The sequence below is a fragment of the Anser cygnoides genome, chromosome Z (assembly GCF_040182565.1).
Source record: "Anser cygnoides isolate HZ-2024a breed goose chromosome Z, Taihu_goose_T2T_genome, whole genome shotgun sequence".
NCBI classification, from domain to species: domain Eukaryota; kingdom Metazoa; phylum Chordata; class Aves; order Anseriformes; family Anatidae; genus Anser; species Anser cygnoides.
The window spans coordinates 29,453,528-29,466,587 of record NC_089912.1 but is presented as its reverse complement, the minus strand read 5'-3'; positions in this window follow the sequence as shown (position 1 = coordinate 29,466,587).

Genomic DNA, 13,060 nt, shown 5'->3' with positions numbered 1-13,060 from the left:
TGGAACTTTAGGTTCGTCGGTAGGGGTGCCTTTGCTTGGGGACCTCCAGACAGGGACCGCAGAATCAGCCGGGCGTGCCTCCCCTGGGAGGGATCCAGCCAAGCTACCACTTACTTTCCAAGTCACGGCACCAATTTATTATAAATTAATTTTGGTAGAAATCATTCCCGACACATCGTGGGTAAGGTATATCCAATTTCAATTTATTTGAGCAATTCAGCAAGCAGCGATAAGTAAAACAGCGCTGGGCGGCCGGGGAGTCTCCTGCTCCGCCAACGGCACACACCTAAGCCCGCCAGAGTCTCGATTTATAGCCTAGTAGTTCCGGGTTTAGTAGCACCTCCTCGTGTCTTCTATGACTGCGCGGCCTGTTGCTAGTGGGTCTTCATCAGGCCTCTGGTGGTCGTGGGGTTGAAGATCGTCGTCGTCCTCTGCGTTGCGGTCGTGACTTTGCTGCTGATATGTGTGTTCCCATGCGAGGGTGAATGCCATTTTTGCCCCTTTTTGGAGCTGGTTTCTACTGCAATTGTTAACGGAACAGAAAATTCCTATACTTGTTTTTTTCCTTCAACAGGATATTGGGGGGTATAAGCAGTCAACCGTTGAAACCCCCCTATGAGCAACATTTAATGAACAAACAAGGCTTTACCCGTTACAATCCTCCCTTTTTCTCTGTATCATTTTGTTCATTAAATCTATTTAGCTCTAATTGACTCAGGATTAATGTTTCCTCTAGCATGGGTCTTTCATTTATAGATTCGTACTTTGTCCTCATAAGCCTCAGATGAGCAGCCTCCAGTCTACCTTTAACAATAGCTATGACTTTGTTAAGGATACAAGGACCGAACGTCAGTCCTAGGGTTAATAAAATCAGCGGGCCAACTATTGTTGACAAGAGAGTGGTGAGCCACGGCGAGTGATTATGCCAGGACTCGTACCAGCTTTGCTGGGCCTCCCGCTCTCTTTTTCTCTTTTCCAATCCTTCTCTAAGTTTGGTCATGGTATCTCTCACAATTCCAGTATGGTCAGCATATACACAACATTCCTCCCTGAGTGCGGTGCACAACCCTCCTTGTTGTAAGTACAATAAATCTAGTCCTCTGCGATTCTGTAATACTACTTCGGATAACGATCTTATATATTTTTTCTAAAGCGCTGATAGATTTTTCAATTCTGGCTAAATCTTCATCCACAGCCGTTCTCAGAGAGGTGATCCCTTTTCCTTGTTTCATTAACGAGGCAACCCCTGTGCCTACCCCTGCACCCCCCCCCCCCCCCCCAAATTATTAGGGTAGCCACGGTCAATGTGGAAATTTGTTCCCGTTTTGTCAAATCGGGTTCTTGATTTTTTGTCATACATAAAACTCTGTGGGTGGTAGAGTATCTTTGGAATAATTATTACTTTAACACAGAATTCTACAGACGCATCGAACAAGTCCAGGGATAGACAAGGGGTAATTCCTGTCTTTGAGCATACCCACCTAGCGTTCTCTGCAGGTAATAACCATTTCGCCTTTTTTTTATACTTCCGACGTTAGTTTGATTTGCACACAAGTGCATTTTATTGGGCGGGACTTGTCCCACGCATCTCCCCTTCCCAGTTACTTGGATCGTCGTTATGCCCTGACTCTCTTTCCCCCACGTACATTGCAAGGGATTGGATCCATTTACCCACCGGGCCTTCTCATTGACCCTACAGCTTCATAAAAGGGCGGCCTTACCCCATAACAGAGCCAGCACCGCTTAGTCAGGTTAGGGCTGGTGGCATTTAACAGCTGGTAGCTTACCTGCATAAATTTCCACAGGGAAGTTTTCCCATTGTCATTTCCGGGATTCCGGATGATGGTGTCATTACTAACAGTAAAATTTCCAATATTTTTCTTGATACCCTCTTCATCCAAGCTTGGGTTCAATACAGGATTGGGCCACACTGATTCAGGAGGATCTGGTGGAGCGACCTCCTTTTTTATGAATATGAAGCCTCCTCTATCGGTTCCAGGTTCCCAGAACCTTACACCCCAGGTTTTCCCTATCTCCCATCCTCGATCGTTAGGCTGTAATACTGTAACCCTCAGAGATTTACAAGTTCCGGCGTTGTTTACGCTACCGTCATAACTGTAAGTAGGCTCACGGCAACCTTCTGGTATGCAAGTAACATTGAGATACTTATCGGGAGGGTGTCTCCACCACCTCGGAGTAGCTATTGTTTCACAGCCCCAGTTTGCGCAAAAATAGTGCTTTGGATAGTTACAGTAACTTTTTCCTGGCTTTGAGCTAGGACACCAATAGGTAGCCTTTGCATTGGAAGCCCCCCCAGAAGTATTGTCTCAGGGGACTACACAGGTGGTGTTCCGTTTTTCCTCCGTATCCTAGTACTGTCCCGAGTAATTCGCAATTGGTTATGTTGAAAGAAGGTGCACCTGCCGTAATATTAGTTTTGAGGATCTTCGAGTCATCCCAGCTACCCAGGGTCCACTTAAAGGGCTGGTGCGAATATCCCCCGTCGGCCCCAGCTGGACAGGGGATATTCAGTAGGAGAGGTAGCGCCAACATACACCAGAAGGGCAACATCCATTTATAATTCTGGGGAGGTTGTTTCAAGTCACGGTGGGTACCAGGGCAGTTTATTCGGCCGGATCCCATTATCCAAAATAGGGGTGGGTACCACATAATCCGCCCCACCGTTGTACCCCTCTGCCTCGCCCACCTACTTGGTTGCCTCAAGCAGCGGGGTTTACTTTCTTCACGGCAGCAAGAGTAATCTTCAGGGGCCTAGGTACCGATTTTCCTGTTCCAGCCACTCCCAGTCCCAGTTGCTCACTCCTCCTTAGGCGCGTTACCCTTCTGATGTATGGGGTTAGGCACATTAAGGAATTTCCCCTCTTTCCCCCCACTTCCCAGTTCCTGTTTACAATGGACCTGTTGATTTCTTAGAGAGGGCTATGAGTCATACGATCACGAATTCACTCCTCAATCCCTTTTCGCAGGGTCAGTTTCAAGTCTCCAGGTCGGCTGGCCACTCTCCACCGTTCCTCCGGTATTGGTCCTTTAACTCGGCTGGCATGAGTCCATCCTTTCTCGGCTGTCCGGACAGCTGTGTCCGGTAAGTGGTAAGTAAAACAAGGTAGGGTCCTTCCCAACGAGGAGTTAAAGAGGTCTCTCTCCAGGATTTTATCAGAACCTGGTCTCCTGGTTTGATCCTGTGTATGGCCACCTCTGGGGGGGGGGGGGGGGGGGGCGTTGTACCACTAATCCCTTTTCACGCAGCTGCCTCCTCCTAATCATAAGCGATACTATATATGATTGTATTTGCGACTCTTCCAACTGAGGATGATCAGTTGGGAGCTCTAAATCATACGGCATCCCGTATAACATCTCAAAAGGGGATATTCCTCCATCTGTTCGAGGCTGGGTTCTTATGTTTAGTAAAGCCAATGGGAGGCATTTTACCCATGAGGTTTTTGTTTCTATCATTAACTTGGTTAATTGTTTTTTTATTTCCCCATTCATCCTTTCTACCTTTCCCGAGCTTTGTGGATGCCACAGGGTATGATATTCCCATTTGGTCCCCAGGGAGGAGAGAGTGTCTCTGGCTAACTTTGAGACAAAATGCGGCCCTCTGTCGGAGTCTATTGCCTCGATCGATCCGTATCTGGGGATTATATTTTCCAACAGTATCTTTACCACCGTCTGGGCCGTAGCTCGGGCTACTGGAAAGGCTTCCACAAAATGAGTTAGGTGGTCAACCATTACCAGTAAGTATCTATATCGTCCCACCTTTGGTAGCTCTGTGAAACCTATTTGAATTCTAGCAAATGGTCTGTGGGCTAATTCTCTTCCCCCTAAAGGTCTCTCTCTTAGTTGTTGCTTATTTACTCTTAAGCAGATCATACATTCATTAACTATTCTCTTAGCGATATTGTATATACCAATACACATATACTTCGTAGCAAATTGGTCCACCAACGCTTGAGTTCCCCAGTGAGTTTTTTCATGGAATTTCTGCATAACCCTCAGGGCCAAAGATTTCGGGAGACCCTCTCGACCATCAGGGAGTTCCCATTTACCTTCAGTTAGTTCCTTCACACCCATTTGAGTTACTTTGTCTTTCTCTTGCACAGTGAAGCTGAGGATGAAATGTTGCTCCCCATGGAGACGGCAGTAGCTATATCGGGGGTTGTTATATCTACAGTGCACTGCCTCTATTCCATAATCCTTCCAACAATCATAACAGGGGAACTCGGTTAAATTCTTCCCACAGGATGGGCAATCTTTCCGATTCTCCTTGGTATATATCACCATCAGCGCTGCCCTTTTAGCTTCATGATCAGCTAGGTTATTTCCCCTAACTAATGGGTTCAGTCCCTTTTGGTGTCCTCTCAAATGTACTACTGCTATTCCTATTGGCCCTCTCAAAGCCTGCAAAATTTCACTGATCAATTCCTGATGAATCAATCCCTTACCTTGAGAGTTTATTCGGCCCCTGTCTTCCCAAATTTTTCCAAAAGTATGCACTACCCTGAAGGCATACTTGGAATCAGGCTATATGGTTCCAGTTTTACCTTTTACCATTTGTAGGGCCCTTAATACTGCATATCGTTCACATGCTTGGGCCGACCAACTGGGACTCAGAGGTCCTGACTCTATTACAGAGAAGTTTTCTCCATTGATAATTGCATATCCTGACCTCCTTTTTCCCTCGACCACCCTCGACCACCTTCGCCTCCCGTTCGTGGCCCAGTCCCTCGCGGGAGGTTGGAACCGCACTACCAGGGAGTCCGCACTCGCTTCGTCCTTGATTGGACGTCTCACACAGGCACACTCTGGGATTCCCAACCCCAACCGAACTGATAAGCGGCCTATACTTACTCACTCCTGAGTCTTCGTTCGGAGCTTCGTGCACAAAGATTAAGGCGTTACTGGTTGTTTATTTACTTGCCGCTGGAACTTTAGGTTCGTCGGTAGGGATGCCTTTGCTTGGGGACCTCCAGACAGGGACCGCAGAATCAGCCGGGCGTGCCTCCCCTGGGAGGGATCCAGCCAAGCTACCACTTACCGAGTCACGGCACCAATTTATTATAAATTAATTTTGGTAGAAATCATTCCCGACACATCGTGGGTAAGGTATATCCAATTTCAATTTATTTGAGCAATTCAGCAAGCAGCGATAAGTAAAACAGCGCTGGGCGGCCGGGGAGTCTCCTGCTCCGCCAACGGCACACACCTAAGCCCGCCAGAGTCTCGATTTATAGCCTAGTAGTTCCGGGTTTAGTAGCACTTCCTGGTGTCTTCTACGACTGCGCGGCCTGATGCTAGGGGGTATTCATCAGTCCTCTGGTGGTCGTGGGGTTGAAGATCGTCGTCGTCCTCTGCGTTGCGGTCATGACTTTGCTGCTGATATGTGTGTTCCCATGCGAGGGGGAATGCCATTTTGCCCTTTTTTGGAGCTGGTTTCTACTGCAATTGTTAACGGAACAGAAAATTCCTATACTTGTTTTTTTCCTTCAACAGGATATTGGGGGGTATAAGCAGTCAACCGTTGAAACCCCCTATGAGCAACATTTAATGAATAAACAAGGCTTTACCCATTACACACCCATCCAGGGAGTCCTATGGGGAGCTTTCTCTGGACTCGCCACGGATAGATAGACTACAGAGCTTAAGATGTTACTTTGATTTCCATTTTCCCTTGTTCCAAAGAAACTTTTGCATCCACTCTTTCCAGCAAGTCCCTTTCTAAGAAGGGCCTAAGCAAATTGGGTAAGTAGAAAACGGATGGATTCCCATCATTTTTCCCCAATTCCAACCTTAAGCACTGCAAAAAAAAAAAAAAAGCCTTTTCCTTTCGGCCAGTTGCTCCTACTGCATTGGCAGACCTAGCGCTTTTCCAGAATCAACTTTTGGATTAACTCAAAGAAAGAAGCTCCCATATCCAACCTAAAAATCCATGCCTCTCTCTTCATTCCTAGCTTTATTTCAACCAGTCGATCTGCTACGATAGATGCCCCTGGTCCCCGTCATTCCTGCTCTGACTCTTGCAAGTTTATCCTGCAACCTAAGACAATTTCTTTCTGACATCAGGAGCTGATTAGAAAGAGGCTAGCCAATTGTCTCTGTTTGTCTTCCGAAGCCAGGTCCAAACTGGTCTATTTTTTTTCTTCTCTGCATCTCAAAGCTGGGCCAAAAATTCCATAGGGGTTTCTTTTGGACCTTGTTAGAATAGATTCTCAATTCCCAGTTTAACCAGATTTTGGTATTTACGAGAGGCCCCAGAGGGCTCACACCTGTGATTTCCTCTTTCCCTACTCATTCAGCTTCAAACAGCTTTGTCAAATACTACATGCCACACCTTTAGCACCTTCAATAACCCTGTTAACGCTTCTTTTGATCTTTCTCCAGCCTGTACTTTCACCAAAGGCTCAGTTAGGGGCCAACTTAATTCCATATCTTTTTGCCTCCAGGATGGTGAAACAGCATATCAGTATACAACATTTCATCCCATTTTCGTTCTCTCCTCAAAAACAACACTAATTGCAGGATGGCGTTCTAGCTGATTCATCCATAAAGTGGCCATTTAGCTCCATCCTCAAGCTTGTATAGTGGCCACCCTTGACTGCAATGCTTCAGGAGAGTCCTCTTGCTTTCTGTGCCCCCACTTCCGACAATATCCTTCCAATGTGCCAGTATTCACCCAAGGGGGCTTTTCTTTAAAACGGCTTTTTTCTGGGTATTGCCCATTTCCTTGATTTCCTATCCCGCCTTTTTTATCATTTCTATTCCTTATTAGTTACTGTCCCTTGTTTCAATTTCCACCCAAACCTTTTATTGCACGTTTTTACCGCCTTCTCCCAATCTTCTTCCCAAACGTCCCACCTATTTCTGTTAAACCTGTAGGTAACACTTTCCATTTACATCTTCAATTAATTGCTTATTGATCTCAGAATCTTCTACTTCAGTTTCTAAGACACAATTGGGCTAGCTAAGACCTACGAATCACCATCCTTTACTTTGTTCCCCATCTCCCTGCAGAGCTCACTCTAACATCCCTGTTGGAAGGAGAACGCTTTCTTACCTGAGAGGACTGCTGTGCATGGCTGTCCTGTGTCTCCATTGATCAGACTCACAGGAAAGTAAACCAAATGACGATGAAGCAGATTTACCTCTGGACGTATCATAGTATGTATTGAAATGGGACCTGTAAGAACAAAGTGCATTCTCAAGTGAGTCCTTTCCCATTGATTTCCTTAGTCACTGGGAAACTCTTACAGAAAATTCAGGAAAACAATTCCCCTGCATGGAAACCTCATTTTGTCTGTAGAACTAAGCATTTATCCCGGGTTATTCAGTTTTTCGACATTGTATAAGCCTTCCTGCTCTCACTTCCCTCCGTTTTTCATTTCTTTTCTTCCTAAGACACCCGTGAAAAACTTAAGAAACCTCCTGGTCAATAACTTTCTTCAGACAGCGTCAATGATATCACAGCAACCCAGACTTATTTAACTTTTTCTTTAACATAGCTAACACAGATTCTGTATCATTCTCACGCAGACCAGTCCCCAGCTTGATCATCTGAATTGAATTTGTTTTATAGTAAACAGATTTTCTTATCATTTTTATTACAGCAGATGAAAAAAGCGCTCACTCTTTTGCTGGCTTTCCATCACATCTGATTGACTGAGACACCCTGATTCCCTGTCTTTATTTGCTTTCTGCAGAATTCTCCCACCTCTTTTGGTTCAAGTTCGACTGGCAAAAAGCTTTTCACTGGTTACTACACTTAGCTGCTATACGTTTTTTTTTCTTAAGATAACTGTTGTCATGTTTTTCAATAGAACGTTGCCATGATCTATTTTGTAAGGTCTAGAAAAAAAGAACCCCCCCAACCCCAAGCCCCACCCCCACCCCACCCAGAAAAAAAAAAAAAAAAAAAGATGCTTAGTCCTTTAACATAAAATACTTCTTCATTTGGCTGGATGGAGGAAGTTAAACATGCTTTATATTCTATCCATGTAGACTGCACTCAGGAGAAGTTTATGGAAAATTCTGCTGACAAATGCAGAATCCAGCTTGACTGCTCTAGGAAGTGGAACAGACCCACAGTGGACACGAGAACGTACTGTCAGAACAATTAGGAAATAAAATCTATCGTGATCTAAGTTACTGACAACTGTTAAATTAATTCACTTTGTTCTTATTCAGCTTGGAGGAAATGGGCACAGAAATTACTCATTTACCCTAAGTACATCTCTGTCACCTTCTTCTCATCTCCAACATGATTCTCATTTTCAGATTGACCTCAGTGTAAACTGTGAGTCTATGTCAAGTGTCATGCACCAAGTGTCAGAGGCAACTGTGCTCTGACCAACACTACCTGTGCTGGACAAGCTATGGAGAGCAGAAATATTTCTGTAGTGGTCCTAGGAGAACCCCAGTTCCTTTGGATGCAGCTCTTCTTAGAACACTAAGGAAAATCTATTCCTCAAAGGCTGCATCTCTATTAGATGCTGGGATGGAGCAAGAATGTAGTTTTGCAATAAAACTCCAGTAATCACATTTACTCCATCCGGTTGCAGTTTCACAGAGGATTAGTGCTACATGAATGAATGTTCTCTCTAAAGAAACAGAAATTAAAGATCTGTTTCAGGTGCAAGATCAATGTATTGCAACCCCGAAAGGGGATATAAAAACCCAAACTAATCACCTGTTCTTCCGATAGAGTTGAATCAAAGTTTGCAGGCATTTTTGTCCAATGGCTCCAAATGAATCTAGTCCAAAGCTCCTAGATGCTGGAACCACATGACGAATATGTAAGGCCTTTAGCCTTAGCTGCTTTGATCTACTGATCTTCTCCAACTGGACTACATTGCTTGTTGCTATACCTCCAAGGGAACACAACACAGTTTGGATAAATTCACAGTCTAGAAAGAGCTCCAGCAGGAACATGGGTCTCCCTTGCTACCATCATCACAGAAGGTGTGGCAGCCACAGGGCCACTTCATTCATTCACTCACAGAGCACCAATAACAAATACTCCTTGCTGTAATATTCGTTTGTTGCAAAACTACATTATTGCTCCATCTCCACATCTAATATAGATGCGGCCTTCGATGAATAGACTTTCTTCAGTGTTCCAGTAAAAGTCATTGCTTATTAAGTTTAACTGCCTTTGAAAAAATAATACTAGGAGGTCTGTACAATTGGCAGCACAGGGGTTGACCCATATATCATCGAGGGTCTGTCTGGAACGGTACGAGCTGGTAATAGTTTTGTTTCAGATGTGTTTCAGCTATGCCCATTGCCTACCACAGAAGCAGGAGAAAATGCCTATTTACTGTTCTAGATGTCCAACACTCAATTTTAATTCTTCTTCAAGTTAGCGGTTCCAACAATCCAAACCAGATGCCCAGCCTCCCAATCTAATGCATGAGCAGAGGGGCTCTCTGAAACACCAGTACAGACTAGGTGAGAAATACCTTGAAAGCAGCCCTGTGGAGAAGGACTTGGGGGTACTGGTCGATGAGAAGCTCAACAGGAGCCAGCAATATGCACTTGCAACCCAGAAATCCAACTGTATCCTGGGCTGCATCAAAAGCAGAGTGGCCAGCAGGGCGAGAGAGGTGATTGTCCCCCTCTGCTCTGCCCTCCAGAGTCCGGGGCATGGAGTAGCAGGGCTCCCAGCACAAGAGAGACCTGGACCTGCAGTTGGTCCAGAGCAGAGCCACAAAAATGATCATCAGAGGTATGGAGTACCTCTCCTGTGAAGACAGGCTGAGGATAGACTCAGGTAAGGAAGAGATTTTTACTATGAGGGTGAGGAGACACTGGAAGAGGTCGCCCAAAGAAGCTGTGGATGCCCCATTCCTGGAAGTGTCCAAGGCTAGGACAGATGGGGCATTGAGCAACCTCGTCTGGTGGGAGGTGTTCCTGCCCATGGCAGGGGGTTGGAACTTGATGATCTTTAAGATTCCTTCCATCCTAAACCGGTCTATGATTCTATATGGTAGGGAATATCCCTTTGGCCAGTTTGGCTCAGATGTCCTGGCTGTGTTGCCTCCCAGCTTTTTTGCAACCACAGCCTCCTCACTGGCAGGGCAATGTGAAAAAAAAAAATAAAAAAAAAATGGAAAAGGCCTTAAAACTGTGCAAGCCCTTCTCAGCAATAACTAAAACAATGGAGTGAAGCCAGGTTTGCTCTGATAGCATTCTTCATGATCCAGCACAAGTGACTGCTCTCGCAAGATCAGGTTCATTTCTTCTGAACCAGTCGGTATTTTGGAGGCTCCCATTTCCTCAAAAATCTCCAAATTCTAACAAAATACATCATTCGTGCTTCTGTCAAGCACACACGGATTTCTTCTGTTTTATTATGGACAGCGAGCTTAGGGAGACTGAATCTATACCTCAGTAATGGTCATTACAGCCACAAGGGAAGCCACAAGGGAGATCAGGGACACTCTCAGCTGAGGAAACAGTTTTATCACACGTGCAAGAGTCAGTTGTGTTGTTTCACAGTTAGCTTATTGTCTTGGTGAAGACCTCACTTCTTCAGCTTCTCCTACGTTAGACAAATTACTGAGTGGGAAAGCAATTAGTACTTAATGCTATAATACATCAACTGTTCCAAATCTTCTCAGACACTGAGAAATAACATAAAGAAAAACAATGTAGTATGAACGGTAGTTTGCATTGCTATGGTTATAATTACCATTACCATTATTATTGTTACCGTATGTAAAAAGAAAAAAAAAGGCATACGTATACTGTTAATATTTTATTTTATTTTAACTGGCAAAAACGTACTTCTGGTGTAATGCAGCGAGATTTTCTGTTATTCTATTCCAAGAATTTCAGCTGAGACTTTATTTTGCTCTACAGGAACCTTAAGGGAGGCTCCAGGGAGGTGGGAATCGTTTCTCTTCTCCCACACCCCACGTGACAAGACAAGAGCAAAAAGCCTTAAGTTGCGCCAGGGGAGGTTTACGTTGGTTATTAGGAAAAATTTCTTCACCAAAAGGGTTGCTCTGGTGGGTTTATGTGGCAAGGTTTTGGTAGCAGGGGGCCATAGGGGTGGCTTCTGTAAGAAGAATCTAGAAGCTGCCCCATGTCACGTAAGGGCCCTGCTGCTGACCAGAGCCGAGCCAATAACCTACGTTGTTTGCACCTCTGTGAGAGCATATTTAAGGAAGTGGGGAAAAAATAACAAAAAAGGCTGCTTCACAGGGAGAGAGAGAGGAGTGAGAAACAGCCTTGCAGGCACTTACATCAGCGAAGAAGGAGGGGGACAGGTGCTCCGGGTGCCAGAGCAGAAGTCCCCTGCAGCATGTGAAGAGGCCCCTGGTGGAGCAGGCTGTCCCCCTGCAGCCCATGGGTCCCACATGGAGCAGATCTCCACGCTGCAGCCCGTGGAGGAGCCCCCGGTGGAGCAGGTGGAGGTGGCCTGGAGGAGGCTGCGGCCCATGGAGAGCCCCCGCAGGAGCAGGCCCCGGGCCGGAGCTGCAGCCCGTGGAGAGGAGCCCACGCAGGAGCAGGGGGTCTGAGGGGGGAGCTGCCGCCCACCCTGGGGGGACCCGTGCTGGAGCAGTTTGCTCCTGGGGGATGGATGGACCCCGTGGTATGGAGCCATGTGGGAGCTGTTCTTGAAGAGCTGCTGCCTGCGGGCAGCCCCCGCAGGCTCAGTTCGGGAAGGACGGCATCCCGTGGGAGGGACCCCACGTGGAGCAGGGGCAGGGGGCTATCGCCCCGTCCTTATCTCAACCCTTGAGCCCTTTGCATTGCATTTTCTTCCCCTTCCTCAACTGAGATCTTCTCAGACACTGAGAAATTACATAAAGAAAAACAATGAACGGTAGTTTGCATTGCTATGGTTATTATTATCATTACCATTATTATTGTTACCGTCTGTAAAAAAATAAAATCAAAAAGAAGATATACATATACTCTTAAGATTTTATTTCATTTTGTTTTATTTATTTTATTTTATTTTATTTTATTTTATTTTATTTTATTTTATTTTATTTTATTTTATTTTATTTTATTTTATTTTATTTTATTTTATTTTATTTTATTTTATTTTATTTTATTTTATTTTTTGTGTTGTTTTATTTTATCTTGTTTTATTTATTTTGTTTTGTTTTGTTTTGTTTATTTTATTTTATTTTACCTTATTTTATTTTATTTTATTTTATTTTATTTTATTTTATTTTATTTTATTTTATTTTATTTTATTTTATATTTAACTGGCGAAAACATACTTCTGGTGTAATGCAGCGAGATTTTCTGTTATTCTATTTGAATGACAGTTTTTCCACCCTCAAAAATGAAAATTGTTCTTGTGGAACATGTGGTCAAGAAGTGTGACCAGGAAGGCCAAGGGCATCCTGGCTTGTATCAGAAACAGAGTGCCCATCAGGACTAGGGAAGTGATTGTCCCTCTGTGCTCGGCTCTAGTGAGGCCGCAGCTAGAGTACTGTGTCCATCGAAGACATCGAGGTGCTGGAGCGTGTCCAGAGAAGGGCTCTGAAGCCTGTTAAGGGTTTAGAGAACAAGTCTTGTGAGGAGCGACTGAAGGAGCTGGGGTTGGTTAGCCTGGAGAAAAGGAGGTTCAGCAGAGACTTTATTGTGCTCTACAGGAACCTTAAAGGAGGCTCCAGAGAGGTGGGGATCGTTCTCTTCTCCCAAGCCCCACGTGACAAGACAAGAGCAAAAACCCTTAAGTTGCGCCAGGGGAGGTTTAGGGTGGTTATTAGGAAAAATTTCTTCACTGAAAGGGTTGCTCTGGTGGGTTTACGTGGCAAAGTTTTGGTAGCAGGGGGCTATCTCCCCGTCCTTATCTCAACCCTTGAGCCGTTTGCATCGCATTTTCTTCCCCTTTCTCTTTGAGGAGGGGGAGTGAGAGAGTGGCCATGGTGGAACTCGGCTGCCCACCCGATTAAAACCACCGCAGCCGCAAAGTACTGGAAAATTTTTCAGAAGAAACAAGGAGTTTAACAAGGAAAAATATAGTTTCCTTTTTAAGGCTTCCTGGATAATTGGGCTTATTTCATATTCCCAACTCGGAGGA